At 35.4% G+C, this 16,701-nt stretch overlaps 1 protein-coding gene across 1 annotated transcript in view; it reads right to left on the bottom strand.

Annotated features, from left to right (window-relative positions):
* Positions 1–16,701, bottom strand: part of LOC143044598 (uncharacterized) — a 92,278-nt gene that overhangs the window by 61,900 nt on the left and 13,677 nt on the right. Inside the window, exon 4 of the mRNA XM_076216657.1 lies at positions 15,257–15,337. The gene's annotated coding sequence lies outside the window, so the exon portion shown is untranslated. The remainder of the gene's footprint in view (positions 1–15,256; positions 15,338–16,701) is intronic.

The raw sequence follows: 16,701 nt of genomic DNA, 5'->3' as shown, positions 1-16,701 counted from the left end.
AAGTTTACATAAAAAAATTCTGTGTTGTAAAATCTCAAAGATTTTTTTTTCGGGATTTTTCTCAATATGTTTAATAAATCAAAATGCGTAATTTTTGCTTGTAGATTTTTTTCGGGATTTTTCCCGAAATGGGTAAAAAAAATCTATGCACCAAGTGTGTGCCTGACATTAGATTTATATTTCGGGATTTTTCCCGAAATGTGAAAAGAAATTATTAGTCATGAGACCTAGCATATACATTGGATTTTTCGGGATAAATCCCGAAAATATTTGAAAACATCTGTGTTATGCATTTTGTAATTAGTTTATTTTTGTCAGGATATTTCCCGAAATGTGTTTCAGATCTGTTTGTTCAAACGCTTTGCCAACATATATGTCATAAAATTTAATGTTGAAAATGATTTCGGAATTTTTCCCGAAATGTTGAAAGAAATTATTAGTCATGAGACCTAGCATATACATTTGATTTTTCGGGATAAATCCCGAAAATATTTAAAGACAGCTGTGTTATACATTTTGTAATAAGTTTATTTTTGTCGGGATATTTCCCGAAATGTGTTTCAGATCTGTTTGTTCAAACACTTTGCCAATATATATGTCATAAAATTTAATGTTGAAAATGATTTCGGGACATTTCCCGAATAAATAGTTGTCATATATACATTTTTACCACAAATATTTTAAAACTTTCATATATTTTGGGGAATTTCCCAAACATTTAATGTAAGTTTTATCAATTATGAGAATAAAAACATGGAATATTGTAAAAATGTGTGTTTCTTTATGAAATCTGCATTCATTTATAGTAAACATTGAAAAAGATTATAAAAAGGAATAAAATGGATTTTACTCTTTTAAAATAGAGTCTGTTCTTTATACACTTTCTTTCAATAACATGTTTACAGGTGTACACTTTTTTATTTGGTTCTAATTAACGGACACCAATTATAAAAATATAGTCTGTGACATTAAATAATTATCTTTATCTTTTAGATAAGCATGAGAACCGTAAACATTGAGTAGTATTGCATTCCAACTCATTTCAACCACATATAATTACTATCATATGATTAGGATTTCAACCCAAATGATTAACTAAAACCACGTCTGGTCATTTAAAATTGTTTCTCATTTAACATAATCTTAACTATATATTTGAAAATTCCAGGGTCGTAGTTGGTTTTTATCTTCAAAAATACACGGATAATATATTTAATCAATCAATATTTATATACAAGGAGTTTGGATTGGGTTTACAGAATAGAGAATAATGGACGAAAAAATAAATAAAGAATGATATCGGCGAGTTTTGTTTATTTATTAATAGCGAAAACTCGCTTTCATCCATCGTTTGAAAATAACGTACGTGGCAATTTCAAAGTGCGCCTTGCAAAACGCTATACGTTGGATGGATCGTGGGAATGTGCATTGAAGGTGTCGTTCATACCGGAATTAGAAGCCTAAACGAGACGTATGTACTTCTGTTTCGATTTCGTGCACCAGTCGTACGTTAGGGAAAATCTCTCCATATTCTCCAGTCGATACGATTAAATGAAGATATCACGAACGTGACGTTTGGGAAACCAGTCTATTTCACGGTAACCAGGAATGAATTGTATCACATCGAATTTGTTTTGAGATACGATCATCTTCAAATATGTCGTCTAAAAGATGACCATGTATTTCTCTTGCTATATTTTCGAAGGAAGTGAAGTAAATCTATAAGAGGAAACTACTCACTGTCATTTAGGAAATTACGAGTATGTTTAATTGCAATATTTGCTGTAAAGTGTATGTGTGGCCGCACGATCTTCAAAGACATATAAGAAGTAAGCATTCTTCCGATGAGCCACTATACCACCCAGGTGTTACCCAGCAGCAGCAAAAGCAGCAACAGCAGCAGCAGAAAAAGAAGCAGCAGCAGCAAAAGCAGCAGCAGAAGGCTTTCGTGTTTAGACACCCTTTCACCATGATTGTGTCCGGTCCAACCTCCTGCGATATAACTTATTTTATTTTATTTGTTTCAACACATAAAAAAACTGTGAAGTCCTAGTCCAGACAGGATCGTTTGGTTGTATAAAAGGTGGCAACCTCATTACGAGGAAATACAACGAACATACAGTGCTTCCACGCGTTGAATTCATTCGTGGAATTCCTTTTGATCTCGAAAGGGACGATTTTTTCGATCCCAACATTCGAAACATGATCCTATTAGATGACCTCATGTCGACATCGGACAAAGACTCCAGAATAAATGATTTGTTTACGGAAGGGTGTCACCATAGGAATTTATCGGTCGTCGTTTTTAATCAGAATTTATACTTTGGCAAAGACCCCACCCAGAGACGAAACTGTCATTATCTCATTCTCTTTAATAACCGCATTGATCGACAGCCCATCGTGACTCTTGGCCGACAGATGTATCCTTCTCGAGGGGACTTCTTTCTCCGGAAATTTGAAGAGGCAAAGAGGACACCTTTCGGGTACTTTCTTGTTGACCTAAAAGCTAGAACCCCAGAAGCCTCCAGATTGCACACAGAGGTCTTGCAGGTCGGTCAAGGAGAGACACCAGACGGACAAAGGGATGACGACCGTCTCTCGAATACTTTTGAAGACGATAGTTCGGTCTCATCAGACGAAGATATTGCCGACGAGACAACACATAGTTCGTCAGAGGATGCTGAAACACGGAAAGATCTCATCGCCTGTCAGGATTGCGGAGTACTTAGTGTTTGCTCACCTACGTGGATTAGAAGCCCAACGTCAGCAAGGTTGTGGGAATAAAAACGGCATTGCCCTTAAGGATGACCGGGAAAGATGTAGAGGATGCTTTGAGTGGATTGCCCGTGACCGTTTGCTGTGCAGAAGACTTGCCTAGATATATGAGCGACAGGCTTAGAAGGTTTGTGGTCAATACGGACAACTGTGATCAAAAGGGGAGTCATTGGGTTGCATTTCATTTCCCCGCATCGGGTCCATCAGAATTTTTCGACTCCTTAGGACGATTACCGGAAAAGTACCAACGCTATTTCAGAAATGTACTCATCGTCAATGGACCGAAATACTGTGTGGTTTGCAATCAAATCCAACCCGATGATTCAGATACATGTGGCCTGTATTGCATTTATTACGTCAAATTGAGATGTCGGGACTGGAGATGAAGGACATTATCAACAACTTTTCATCCACTGAGACGATTCAGAATGACAGTAAACTCGTAGCTCTATTTGGTTAAATGAAAAATAATGATACAAAAAAAAAATAATGAAAAAAGAAAGAAAAAAAAACAGGAGAAAAAAAAATAAATCTTAAAACACCTACATGGATGTATAGCAGGTCTCAAGTCTTGAAAAACTCTTTCTAGGGTCACTAAAAGTATTCACCCTGGAGGGTAGCATGGTCAAACATTAAGATATAGCGTCCAGGATTTAAGCCCAAATATGGCGTCGGCGTCTCGATGTCCGAGTAACATGGTCCAACCCGAAGTTTGCGTCTTGATTTCAGGGTCGACTATGGCGTCCGCTTTAAGGCCCAAATATGGCGTCGGCGTCTGCGCCAACTTTCAAATATGGCGTCAGCGTCCGACGTCCACCTTAATTGGGGTCATTCTGTCCCACAAACACTACTGTTGTCTCATTGGCAATCATACAACATCTACTTTTTTATATTATATATATATTATCTATACGTATATATTTTCTATATACGAATTTTACATGTTTAGATAATGCAATGAAAATTCAAAAGATATGTGGTAATATTGCCAATGGGAAACTTATCCACCAAAGACAAACGAATGTGAATCAGCCATGAGTTACACATATTTATTCATGTAAAATGCTATTAAAACCCATTCCTGACTAGATGTGACGAAAAACGAAAACTAATAGCCCGATTAATGCTGAAACGATAAACGTAAAATCAATATCAAAGACAGCAACCAATAACAATACAGTGCTCCTATATACCGGCTATCAACAGTATTTGTCTATACCTACTGTCGGTAGTTAACATACAATATAGTGCTCCCATATACCGTCTATCAACAGTATTTGTCTATACCTACCTTCCGTGGTTAACATACAATACAGTGCTCCTATATACCGGCTATCAACAGTATTTGTCTATACCTACTGTCGGTAGTTAACATACAATATAGTGCTCCTATATACCGTTTATCAACAGTATTTGTCTATACCTACCTTCGGTGGTTAACATACAATACAGTGCTCCTATATACCGGCTATCAACAGTATTTGTCTATACCTACTGTCGGTAGTTAACATACAATATAGTGCTCCCATATACCGTCTATCAACAGTATTTGTCTATACCTACCTTCGGTGGTTAACATACAATACAGTGCTCCTATATACCGGCTATCAACAGTATTTGTCTATACCTACTGTCGGTAGTTAACATACAATATAGTGCTCCCATATACCGTCTATCAACAGTATTTGTCTATACCTACCTTCGGTGGTTAACATACAATACAGTGCTCCCATATACCGTCTATCAACAGTATTTGTCTATACCTACCTTCGGTGGTTAACATACAATACAGTGCTCCTATATACCGGCTATCAACAGTATTTGTCTATACCTACTGTCGGTAGTTAACATACAATATAGTGCTCCTATATACCGTTTATCAACAGTATTTGACTATACCTACTGTCGGTGGTCAACATACAATATAGTGCTCCCATAAACCGTCTATCAACAGTATTTGTCTATACCTACCGTCGGTGGTTAACATACAATATAGTGCTCCCATATACCGTCTATCAACAGTATCTGTCTATACCTACTGTCGGTAGTTGCTCCTATAAACCTGTTTCTATACCTACCGTCGGTGGTTAACATGCAATACAGTACTCCTATTTACCGTATATCAACAGTATTTGTCTATACCTACTGTCGGTAGTAAACATACAGAATAGTGCTCCTATACACCGTATATCAACAGTATTTGTCTGTACCTACCGTCGGTGGTTAACATACAATACAGTGCTCCATTACACAGTCTATTGACAGTTGTCTATACCTACCGTCGGTGATTAACATACAATATAGTGCTCCTATATACCGTCTATCACCAGTATTTGTATTTGACTTTTGAGTTCCTCATTTCAAGGCGCATTAGGGATATTGTCCCATATACCGTCTATCAACAGTATTTGTCTATACCTACCGTCGATGATTAACATACGATATAGTGCTATTATTTATACCGTCTATCAAGAGTTTTAGTCTATACCTACTGTTGGTAGTTAACATACAATATAGTGCTCCTATATACCGTCTATCAACAGTATTTGTTTATACCTTCCGTCGGTGGTTAACATACAATATAGTGCTCCTATATACCGTTTAACAAGAGTTTTAGTCTATACCTACTGTTGGTAGTTAACGTACAATGTAGTGCTCCTATATACCGTCTATCACCAGTATTTGTCTATACCTAATGTCGGTAGTTAACATACAATATAGTGTTCCTATATACCGTCTATCAACAGTATTTGTCTATACCTACCGTTAGTAGTTAACATGCCATACAGTACTCCTATATATCGTCTATCAACAGTATTTGTCTGTACCTACCGTCGGTGGTTAACATGCCATACAGTACTCCTATATACCGTATATCAACAGTACCTGTCTATACCTACCATCGGTGGTTAACAAGCATTACAGTACTCCTATATACCGTCTATCAATACTTTTTTTCTCTACCTACCGTCGGTGGTTAACCTATAATACGGTGCACCTATATACCGTCTATTATCAGTATTTTTCTAAACCTACCATCGGTGGTTAATATGCAATATAGTGCTCCTATATACCGTCTATCAACACTATGTTTCTAACCTGTTTCTATACCCACCGTCGGTGGTTAACATGCAATACAGTGCACCTATATACCGTATATCAACAGTATTTGTCTATACCTATCGTCGGTGGTTAACATGCAATATAGTCCTCCTATATACTGTCTATCAACAGTATTTAGTCTATACCTACCGTCGGTGGTTAACATGACATATAGTACTCCTATATACCGTATATCAACAGTACCTGTTTATACCTACCATCGGTTTTAACAAACAATACAGTACTCCTATATACAGTATATCAAAAGTATTTGTCTATACCTACCGTCGGTGGTTAACGTAGAATATAGTGCTGTCTATTAACATTATGTGTCTATACATACTGTCGGTTGTTAACATACAATAAAGTGCTCCTATAAACCGTCTATCAACAGTTTTCATTTATACCTACCGTCGATGGTCAATATAACGTATTATATGGTCCGTATATAGTGCTCATATATACCGTCTGTCAGAAGTATCTGAATTTACCTACCGTCGGTGGTTAACATACAATATAGTGCTCCGTCTATTAACAGTATTTCTTTATACCTACCGTCGGTGGTTAACGTCAAATATAGTGCTCCTTTATATACCGTCTTTCAATAGTATTTCTTTATACCTACTGTCGGTGGTTAACATAGAATTTAGTGCTCCTATATACCGTCTATCAACCGTTTTTGTCTATACCTACCGGCGGTTGTTATCAAAACAAACTATTTTCAATCGACAGTCCAAAATTTCGTATCTATACTTCACTCTGAATGACCGATGACATTTATTTGACCAGTAACATTCCCTATTGTATTCATTATTTAGTTTTCTCCCTGAACTTGTCTGAAATATTTGCGGCTGTACTGATGGCAAACAACAATCAATCAATTTCTTAAAGTACTTCTTAATCTAAATCATATATTATTTTTTAATCTAACCAGTAATATGTGATTGGTGAATGTACGTATGACAATTACGCCAATTTTGAAAAAGCATATTTTTTTTCATTTGCGCACATTGACATTTTTTAATTTGCGCCAAATTGATTCGAAAGGTTAGGTCTGATAAATTTAGATGATAAAATTAAACTTTTTTTAACCAAACGCAGCAGTTCAATGAACACACGCTACAATATAAGTAAATGTGTATATAGACACATGTTGAGCTCATGGGTATCATCATTTAATCACACTTCTGGTACCCGAAAATTTACTTTCATATATGGAACCGATGCCATAAAGAAAAAAAACAGGCATTAACTTGTAAAAATGATAATCAGATCTCTCAACGTGGCAGCAAATGTACCATAACATGAAAAAAAAATTTAATAAAAAAGGGGATGCTTTATTGTAGGGAAGATATTACAAGGTTGCAGTTCAACAGAAGTGTTGCATGACAATACTCAGTTAAAAAAGATTTTTGCATATGCAAATGTGCTTTTTATGTCAAACTGTTACAATCTTATTTTATAAAGTGCTACTTCAAGTGTGATGTACGCAGTTTTAAAACTTTTGCAATAAACTTATCCTGCTTTCAATCCCCCTCCTCCTCCCCGTCACGTGTGAGCAAGTGGCAGGTGGCAAAAGGCCAGAAGGAATATTTTTGTTATTATTATAAATAAATTTTATACATCTTATATGCCTCATGACTTGTGTTTACCTGTTAATTTGTGAAATGAAGAAAATAAATTTGGCGCAAAGAAATAAAAAAAATAGGCGCTAATTAAGTGCAGATTGGCGCAAATGGAAAAATCCGAAGCAAATATAATCTTTTCTCGTATCAGATCAAATTGGTGTTTTCTTTCTTTTTTCGTTCAGTTTCATCTAGTCCATTTGTTCATTTGACTCTGTCTCCATCACGACTAGGATGCATTTTAATTTATGAAGTAAAGTGGTTTTTGTTTTATTATATAAAAAAAGAAGATATGGCAAGATTGCCAATGAGACAACTCTCTAAAAGAGACAAAGTGACACCGGAATTAACCATAAAAAACCTTTAACAGATCACGGTACGCTCACGGTACAGATGTCTGAAAATTCAGAAATTAATGCGAGGTTTTTATTATTGCGACAATAATTAAGACTCGCATGTTGAAATATTGCGTTTGAATTAATCAGATTTTTTCTTAATCGTTGTAATGAAAATCTCATTTCAGGCTATAATGACACTCATCGCATTAAATATTTAACATTTGCACGCAATAAATTTACATTCAAAGACTATGATTTTGATGTATATATCACAAAATCAGTTTGTTAACCTAGCCAAAAATTCTATAATTAGTGTATTATTCTCCCATGTTCATTTGAAAAGGTATAATTCCTCTATACAAATGGCAAAATCTTCCATAAAATATCCAGTAAGTTGGATAAACGTTTACCAAATCATCCCAATACAGTTTGATATATATATTCACTTTGCTATTCCGTTCTTGCACAGTGATATATAGTTCAGTTTGCGTCATCTCATATTCTAGCAAAGGGAGATTATCTCAGCATCACCGTTACATTAGTAATAGCTCTCGTACATAAAATAGTTAGGTCGAACTGTATGATCCTGTGTGAATCTGATCTTTATATTAAAAGTGCATAAATGGTTCACATATAGGTCTTATTTAAACATTTAAAAACAGTATCAAAAACAATTAGTGCATTATAATATAACCAAATAGGCATGCAAAAAAGAATCAATAGGCAAAATATGCTTGTCTACCGTCGAATTTTAATTGCTAATATTTACTGTATTGTACATAGCTAAATTCCATTCCATTCAATTCAATTTTATTTATTTTTTAATTTTCAGCAGAAAACAGTATTTCTAACAATTAAATTGAATTAATTTGATATGACGTTGACACACGGTAATCACTCTCATGTTTTTATTTACATCGCTGTCAATCATCCGGTAAAGATGAATATTCATTACTACCCTCGGTAGTTAACGTCCCTCGATGGTTAACTTTAAGTGCCTACCATAATTTAAACGCCCATAACCGAAACACAACATTGGTGTCAGATGTGAACGCTGAATGAACATATACTTACTGTTTATTACATGTGTTGTACTTGTGTGTTTTGTAATTACAGGGAGAAGAAGTTGTAACTTGTAAAAAATAATAATATTGAAATAAAGCGTTCATTTCAATTTTGCTCAGTCACACTTAAATTTTTTCAAGTTAATATGTGTTTTTATAGCATACAGTAAGTTTAACTGGCAGTACATTAATATAAATCAATTTTCCGGTTGGTGTGGATTGAATTATACTTGTGTGTACAAAAATACATTTTTGTTAACTGCATTTAATTTGGTACTTTTTCATTTTCCGGGTGATCTGGATTGAAATTACAAGTGCATTAAACAGTAACATAAATGATAAAAAATAAAAAAACGCCCACAGAGCCATTTTTGAATATTGTTGTGACACAGGTGTAATATTTTATATCGGTAGATCTGATTATTATATTTACATTTGTCCTATATTATTGCTTCACAGGTGTAATATGTTAAACCGGGAGATCTGGTCAATATTACCTTTGTCCTTTATTATTGCTGCACAGGTGTAATATTTTATACCGGGAGATCTGGTCAATATTACATTTGTCCTATATTATTGCTGTACAGGTGTAATATTTTATACCGGTAGATCTGGTTAATATTTACATTTGTCCTATATTATTGCTGCACAGGTGTAATATGTTAAACCGGGAGATCTGGTCTATATTACATTTGTCCTTTATTATTGCTGCACAGGTGTAATATTTTATACTGGGAGATCTGGTCAATATTACATTTGTCCTATATTATTGCTGCACAGGTGTAATATTTTATACCGGGAGATCTGGTCAATATTACCTTTGTCCTTTAATTTATTATTGCTGCACAGGTGTAATATTTTATACCGGGAGATCTGGTCAATATTACATTTGTAGTTCTAGATTATCGATACACACCTTAAACAATTTGCATCCATATATCGCGAGTAAACTAAGCCGGATATTGACATCATACAGATAGAGCAATCATGTCAAAAGAAGTGAATATAAACACGGCAAGTGAAGAGGAACTAATTACAATTAAGGATATTGGGGAGGCAAGAGCTAAACTTATTATTGATGCAAGGACAGTTAAGGGAAAATTAACACTTGAGGATTTGAAGTTAATTCAAGGTCTTCCGAATACCATGTGAGACCCTCTTGTAGCAGCAGGTCGAATTATTTTTGAAAAAACAAAAGAAGTTGATGAAAGTGCCGACCAGAAAAAACTAATTGAGAAGTTGAAAACAAGACCTGTCAATCAAAATGAAGATGCTGAACAGTAAATGAAAAAAGTTCAAAAAAAATTTTGACACACGGTTGTTAATTGGAACAAAAAAAAAGACAACCATACAACATGAATTAAACATAAAATAAAAGAATTGCAAGATACATTGGCAGGAGGAAACAGAAGAAAAGAATGAGTATGCTAATTTGATAGAAGAAACAAAACAGAAGTACGCATTGGAGTCATTAGCCCTGCAGGAGTTCAGTCAACAGGAGAAGGAAAAATTACTGATCAATGTTGAGCAAGATAAACTGGAAAAACTTGAAGAGCAAAAGGAACATATGGATTTGTTACAAATAGAAAGACGGGAAATGAAAGATCTGATGGAATTCTTAGAGAAGAAGTTTGAAAAAGAGGAAACCGTATTTATGGAGAAGACCAACTAAAAAAGTACTTGTCATGGCCTTAATCAATGAAACAAGAGGTCTTGGTAAATTGTCACGATACAAAAATAGCTGGACATTTTGGACAGCAGAAAACTTACAACAAGTGGCATGGTATGACACAAGATGCATTGATTCATCTTAGACCTTGCGAGGTATGTAACATCAATAAGAAGCCGAATAGAAAAGCAAAAGGAGCTCTTGGACAGTTCCATGCTGGTTCCCCTATGGAACGAATTCATATAGACTTTTTAGTTACTTAGAGAAAGTTCAAAAGGAAACAAATGTATACTTGTTGTAATATACCAGTTCACAAAATGAGTCGAATTTTATGCTTTACCTAAACAGAATGCTCAACCTGTTGCTACAGCATTAACAGATAATTTTATATCAAGAGTTGGGTGTCCGTCCATGATACATTCAGATCAGGGTAAAAATCTAGATGGAAATCTTTTTCGTGAACTCTGTAGTCTTCTTGAAATTCCATAAAACAAGAACCACCTCATATCGTCCTTGCTGCAAATGTCAGGTAGAAAGATACAACAGAACCATCATTCAATGTATTCGTTGTTTTTTAAAAGGGAAGCACAGAGACTGGGATCAAAACTTACAGTTGTTAGCAGGAGCCATTAGATCAACTGAAAACAGAAATACAGGGTATTCCCCTAACATGCTAATATTTGGACGATAAGTTCAGCATCCTGTGGATTTGCTAATGGGCACCTCACACGCTAGTGGTAACAATAAGCAACCATCGGAATATATTAAAGATCTAAAGCAAGTTATGGAAGAGGTACACTCAATTGTCAGGGAGAATATACTATGATGTCGGATATGCTGTTTATAGAATAGATTCCGATACTAAAGTAGGGGAGAGTCAAAAGCTAAGATCACCTTGACAGGGGCCATATCTAGTCATCAAAGTCATATCTCCTGTTTTGTACATAATCCAAAAGCGCAAGAAAGCTCTCGTTGTACACCATGATAAATTGAAACCCTGTGAGGACAGAGTTTTACCAAAATGACTTAAATATGCTAGACATTCACTAGGTGTTCCTTAGGAGAATGAGGATTTAGATATTATGATAAAAGATCCAGATATTGGCCACGATCTCTCGGTGTTATTCCCAGACGAAATTCCAGACAATGATCTGACCATGATATGCTCCGGTAGTTCTGGAAATTATGGTCAGATCACTAATGTAAGTCCTGTCCAAGATGCTGATGTGAATAACCAGGTTATAGATACCCCAGGGAGTATTCATAGCCCTGTTGTTGATGCTGAAGCTATTAGTTCTCGCCCCTTTTGCGTAACCGGCAGTGCTGGTAAAAAGGAGTGTGAACATCATTATAGGGTTGTATAAGATTTAAACGACTCATTTAGTGAAAGAGATTTAGATGAAACCTTTCTCTATGGAGTAGAGGATTCAGAAGAAAGCGAGTATGTCGGTTGTATGAGGAATCGTCCGTGATATCTGGATAATTATGTTACGATGTTTGACGATTAATTGAAAATTGTGTGTGTAAATATTTTGTGTTGGTTGTAACTGTGTAAAAATATTATTTAATGTGGTAATTGTTTATTTGCAGCTTTATAAGTAGATTTGCGTCCATTGAACGTGAGTTGGAATATGATGTAAGGGAGGAGATTGAGTTAGAAGGGAATAGGACAGTTGTGATCATGGGGGAGGAGATGGAAGTGCTGGATGAAATGAAAGATCCGAAGGCTCCGTAATGTATACTGTGTCCATTGAAGGCCAGACACCCAGCCAGACATGCATTGGATAAACACCTTCCTTGGTACTTTAGTCCGCAGACGGCATGCTGGAGCTGCAGCAAGCAAGAACGAAGACTAGATTACCATGGCAAGGAACACCATACAGCTGAGGAAAAATTTCTGTTGGATGAAGATGAGTACGGGGAAAGTTGGGTTCAACTTATGAACGGATTATTTAGGGAATTGGCAGTGGTGAATAACGTTGAGTACCCTTAAGGATTAATGAAACATGTAATTGAAATAATGGCAGAGGTGAAAACAAATAAAAATTTCACAGAACAAGAACTGTCTCTAGATTATCCGGCTCTTCAAGGAAAGAAATTAAAATCGAAGTCTGTCTACAGCCTTCATTCCTTAATCCACTGGAAAGTTTTGGTTATTGTCATCTCAAACTTACAGTCCGACCAACAACATTCAATTTGGATTAAAACCTTTGACGAATATAAATCTGAAGCAGGAATTTCATTAGGACCTTTAGCAATCAAACTTTCCGGACCAATTTCAATTGCTGACTCCCATTTCCATTTGGACACGCTCTTGGTTCGTACCGGTTGTTCTGGTTTCCATGAGCTGTCCGACTTTGGAACTCGGTACTACTACAAAACGTGCATGATGTTTATGATGGCTAATTCTGTTTTCCTTCATCCTGGCAAACTTCGTCACAAAGAACAAAATTGCGCAAAACACCATTCGTCCATTTCAGTTTCGGTATCCACTCACGCACTGTTAATTTATCCTCATCGTCAAATCTACATAGACATCTGACAAATTTAGAGTACCTTGTCAAGTCCTCCAGGACTGTGGCCATTGAAGAGTGAGGACTTGAGACTTCAGATAGAAACGTTAATTTATCTAAACAGATTGAGTATCTTGAGAAGCAACTACAACTCGCCGTAAAAAAATAGTCTACCAGTCGTCATACATTGCCGTGGAAATGATGCCCTTCATCTTACTTTACTTACCTCTCTTGTAAACTGCTGGTCAAAAGAACAGAAGATCCACAGGCATTGCTTCACTTTATCTTAAGAAATGTATTTAACAGATTCAGGACATTTCATCAATTTAGTTTTTGACATCACCCCCTTTATTTTTGGCAATCGTTATCCAAATATTCGCGAAATTATTAAAGAAAATGAAATTGATCGTCTAGTTTTGGAATCAGATGTTCCGTATATTAAATATAAAGAAAATCAAATCCCAAATCCATATATAGTCAACTTTGTAGTAGAGGAAATCTCCAAATTATTAAACATTCCAGTGGAGCAAGTCTTCGAAACTACATTTTCCAATACACAAAAAATATATGGAAAGAGGGAGTAGAGATGAGGAACTGACTTTATTTGTGTACATATATATGTTTATTTCGTTAGATGAAGAAACTTTTTATATTTACTCTGTCCTAAGAGTGATTTTTCGTATATTTTTATATCTAATTTTCTTGTTCTAATGAAAATCACCGGGATTTTTTCTGGTTTTCAATAGTCAAGGATTTTATCTGGAACAGGAGTCGACGACTACTGAATTTTATATTGAGTCCTTGACTCGGAATATAGTTGGCGTGAAGTTGATGTATAAAGTGAATAAATGTTGAGTTACAGTTGAAGTATTTGCTGAAATAGTATTTTAACCACTGATGGATTTTCATTAGCATTAACTACTGAAACAATCATTTCATAAATCAGATTATTTATCAACTTTATTGCTACAAATTTAGGATCAAAATTTAGGATCAGGTTTCAATTAATAATATAAAACTTTCCCAAAGAAAATGGAGTGGAGTGTGGTAAAGTCCAATATCAAGGTGCTCCGATCACGGAGGTACAACTACGTCACAATGAGCAAGACCGGAAACCCCCGTTCGATGCTAGAGTTCAATCCAACAAGACGTGCTAATATCTTGGTACTTCGAAGACAACGAAGTTAAGTGACTGATTTAGTGACTATATACAGATAGTTCAAGGTTTGTAGCCATTAGTATAAACGCCCATAACTGAAACACAACACTACTATATGATGTATAGCCTTTATGACCCCCAAACACGATGAGTAGATATCAAACAATGTCAACTCGCCCCACTTGCCAATCGGCCCACACTATATTGCCACTTTATAAAAAAATCGCCCCACTCTTGTTTACCGTTTCGCCCCACTTTTGAAAAAGTGTAAAATCAAATTGAACAATCAGTCTGAAAACTCACTTATTAATGAAAAAGTTTTAGACCCCACTGAATAAAGGTCTGACAACTCGTCCCACTTATAAAAAGATCTTGCTTCCTTTAAGTATGTCAAATTACTATTAATTTGTATCTAGTCATCATGGTGTAGTGGTACGTGTCGTGGCTTAATTTGCTAACAGTCTTGAGTTCAAATCCCAGCATATACACTGGATTTTTTCTAAGTGAATTTTGATAGATAGTCTTTTCCGTATAATTAATTATATGTTTTATAGGGGATTTGACATTCCCGTCAAAATGTTACAGAACAAAGGAAAGCATACATAACAAAGAAAATCAAACAGGGGTGATCTGGTAGGGATGATCCGGCTCAGATCACCCCTGTTAGAACAAGGAGCTGGAATGTAAGTGTATTTATACAGAAAAATCTAGAGGTCAAGTTTGTGCCTCATCACGCTGGTGCTGGAAATAATTTGATTACTTTGTGTTTTTTAATCGTCGTCTTCTTTATAAACCCGGAAGAAATGGTAAGGAATTTTAATGTTTATGTTTAACATAAATGGAATAACTTCTTTACCAATTCTGTTGCTTGTTTGTAAAGTAGTTGTTTTATTGTCCACATTTTTACATACCAAGATGGACAATATGATATATTTAAATTACAGTTCATATACAGTCAGAAAATGAAGCAGAACATCACAAAACAACTATATAATAATGAATCTCATTTACCAGTTGTAGTGTTATCCCAGTTCGTGTATGTCCCTCCTCCTAAATTCGTGCCACCAACTGTCTTTACACCACATGCCACAGCTATTTATTTAAAAAAGAAACTTCTAGATTGCTTTTTAGCGTTAATGCATATACTTTAACTAAATTCCCGGAAGCAACCATGACATATATAATAATATAATATGCGGCTAAACTCTGTATTTAAATAGAATGTTAGTTTGAAATTAAACGGACATTTTAGTGGGAATTTCTTGTTTTTCACCTGAAATAAACGATAAAGAGTCATTGCATATCAATTTTCTAACGAATAAGCTCCATCAAATCCTCGAATGACTCCTCGTGTCGATATGGGAATCTTGGGAAAAAATGGAGATTGATGTTAATAATGATAAGGGACGACATCAAAAGTTCAATGAAGGATAAAAAACTTAATTCAAATAGTTTTTTCACTGACCCCCCTACCCCCCTATTAACTTAATTTGGGAAAAATTGATTGACCCATATGGATATATGTAAAAATCAATGTCGGATAACCAAATCTTGCAGCAGTTCAACCCCCCACCCCAAACTATTTGAATTAAGTTTTTTATCTTACATTGATCTTTTGATGTCGTCCCTAAGTATACATAATAAAATCCTGATGGTTTGGCTTAGTCATTTGTTAGAGTCAAAAGGCTTCCATAAACATAGATACCACTCTGGATGAACTGACAGTCCCGTCGGTCATTGTCGTTCCAGTATGAAGTCCTTTGGAACAACCATGATTTACTAGGAGCATTTGATAGAAATTAGATTAAAACTTTTAACATTTTTTGTCAAAGAGTGGGTTTTCTTGAATACTTGAGTCATTTAAAAAGAACCTCAGATAATATGAGAGCCCTTCCCCCTTTTCTGGAACAAATTGTGTTGATTATATTGATAATCACTGAAGCATGAAAGGAGCGGGCCCCCCTCTAAGGCGGTCAGTGGGCCCCCACTTATGAACATTTCTGGATCCGCCATTCCAACTTAGGGTCTATATTACAATACACCTGATCGCTATTTTGTCCATTCCGGGAAAAACAGTCATTTATACAACTTCCTGTTTGGGTCACCGACCGAACAATGGAGGTCATCAGTAGTGAGCTGAGGGAGAAAAAACTTTAGAAAGTGATCATCAAGAAACTTTGATAAAGTATGATCCACTTTTTTCGAAATTAAAATTAAAGTAAAAAAATATTTTGTTTGAAGAATTTACGGTAGTTTAAACAGGTCTCATTCAAAAGTATCATGCATGGTGAATGTTTAAACAGGGTCCCAGATAGCTTCAACTGGATGAAAAAGTTGTGTAATTTTAGAACTTATCCGGAATGGAATAAATAGCGATTAGGTGTATTGAAACAGGAAATGATGAGTTTGATATGGAAACTAAATGTCAAAAGTTGATAATGAACTAAATATCATAA

Source organism: Mytilus galloprovincialis, chromosome 9 (assembly GCF_965363235.1).
Source record: "Mytilus galloprovincialis chromosome 9, xbMytGall1.hap1.1, whole genome shotgun sequence".
Lineage (NCBI taxonomy): Eukaryota > Metazoa > Mollusca > Bivalvia > Mytilida > Mytilidae > Mytilus > Mytilus galloprovincialis.
This window is presented reverse-complemented; position numbering and strand designations above follow the sequence as displayed.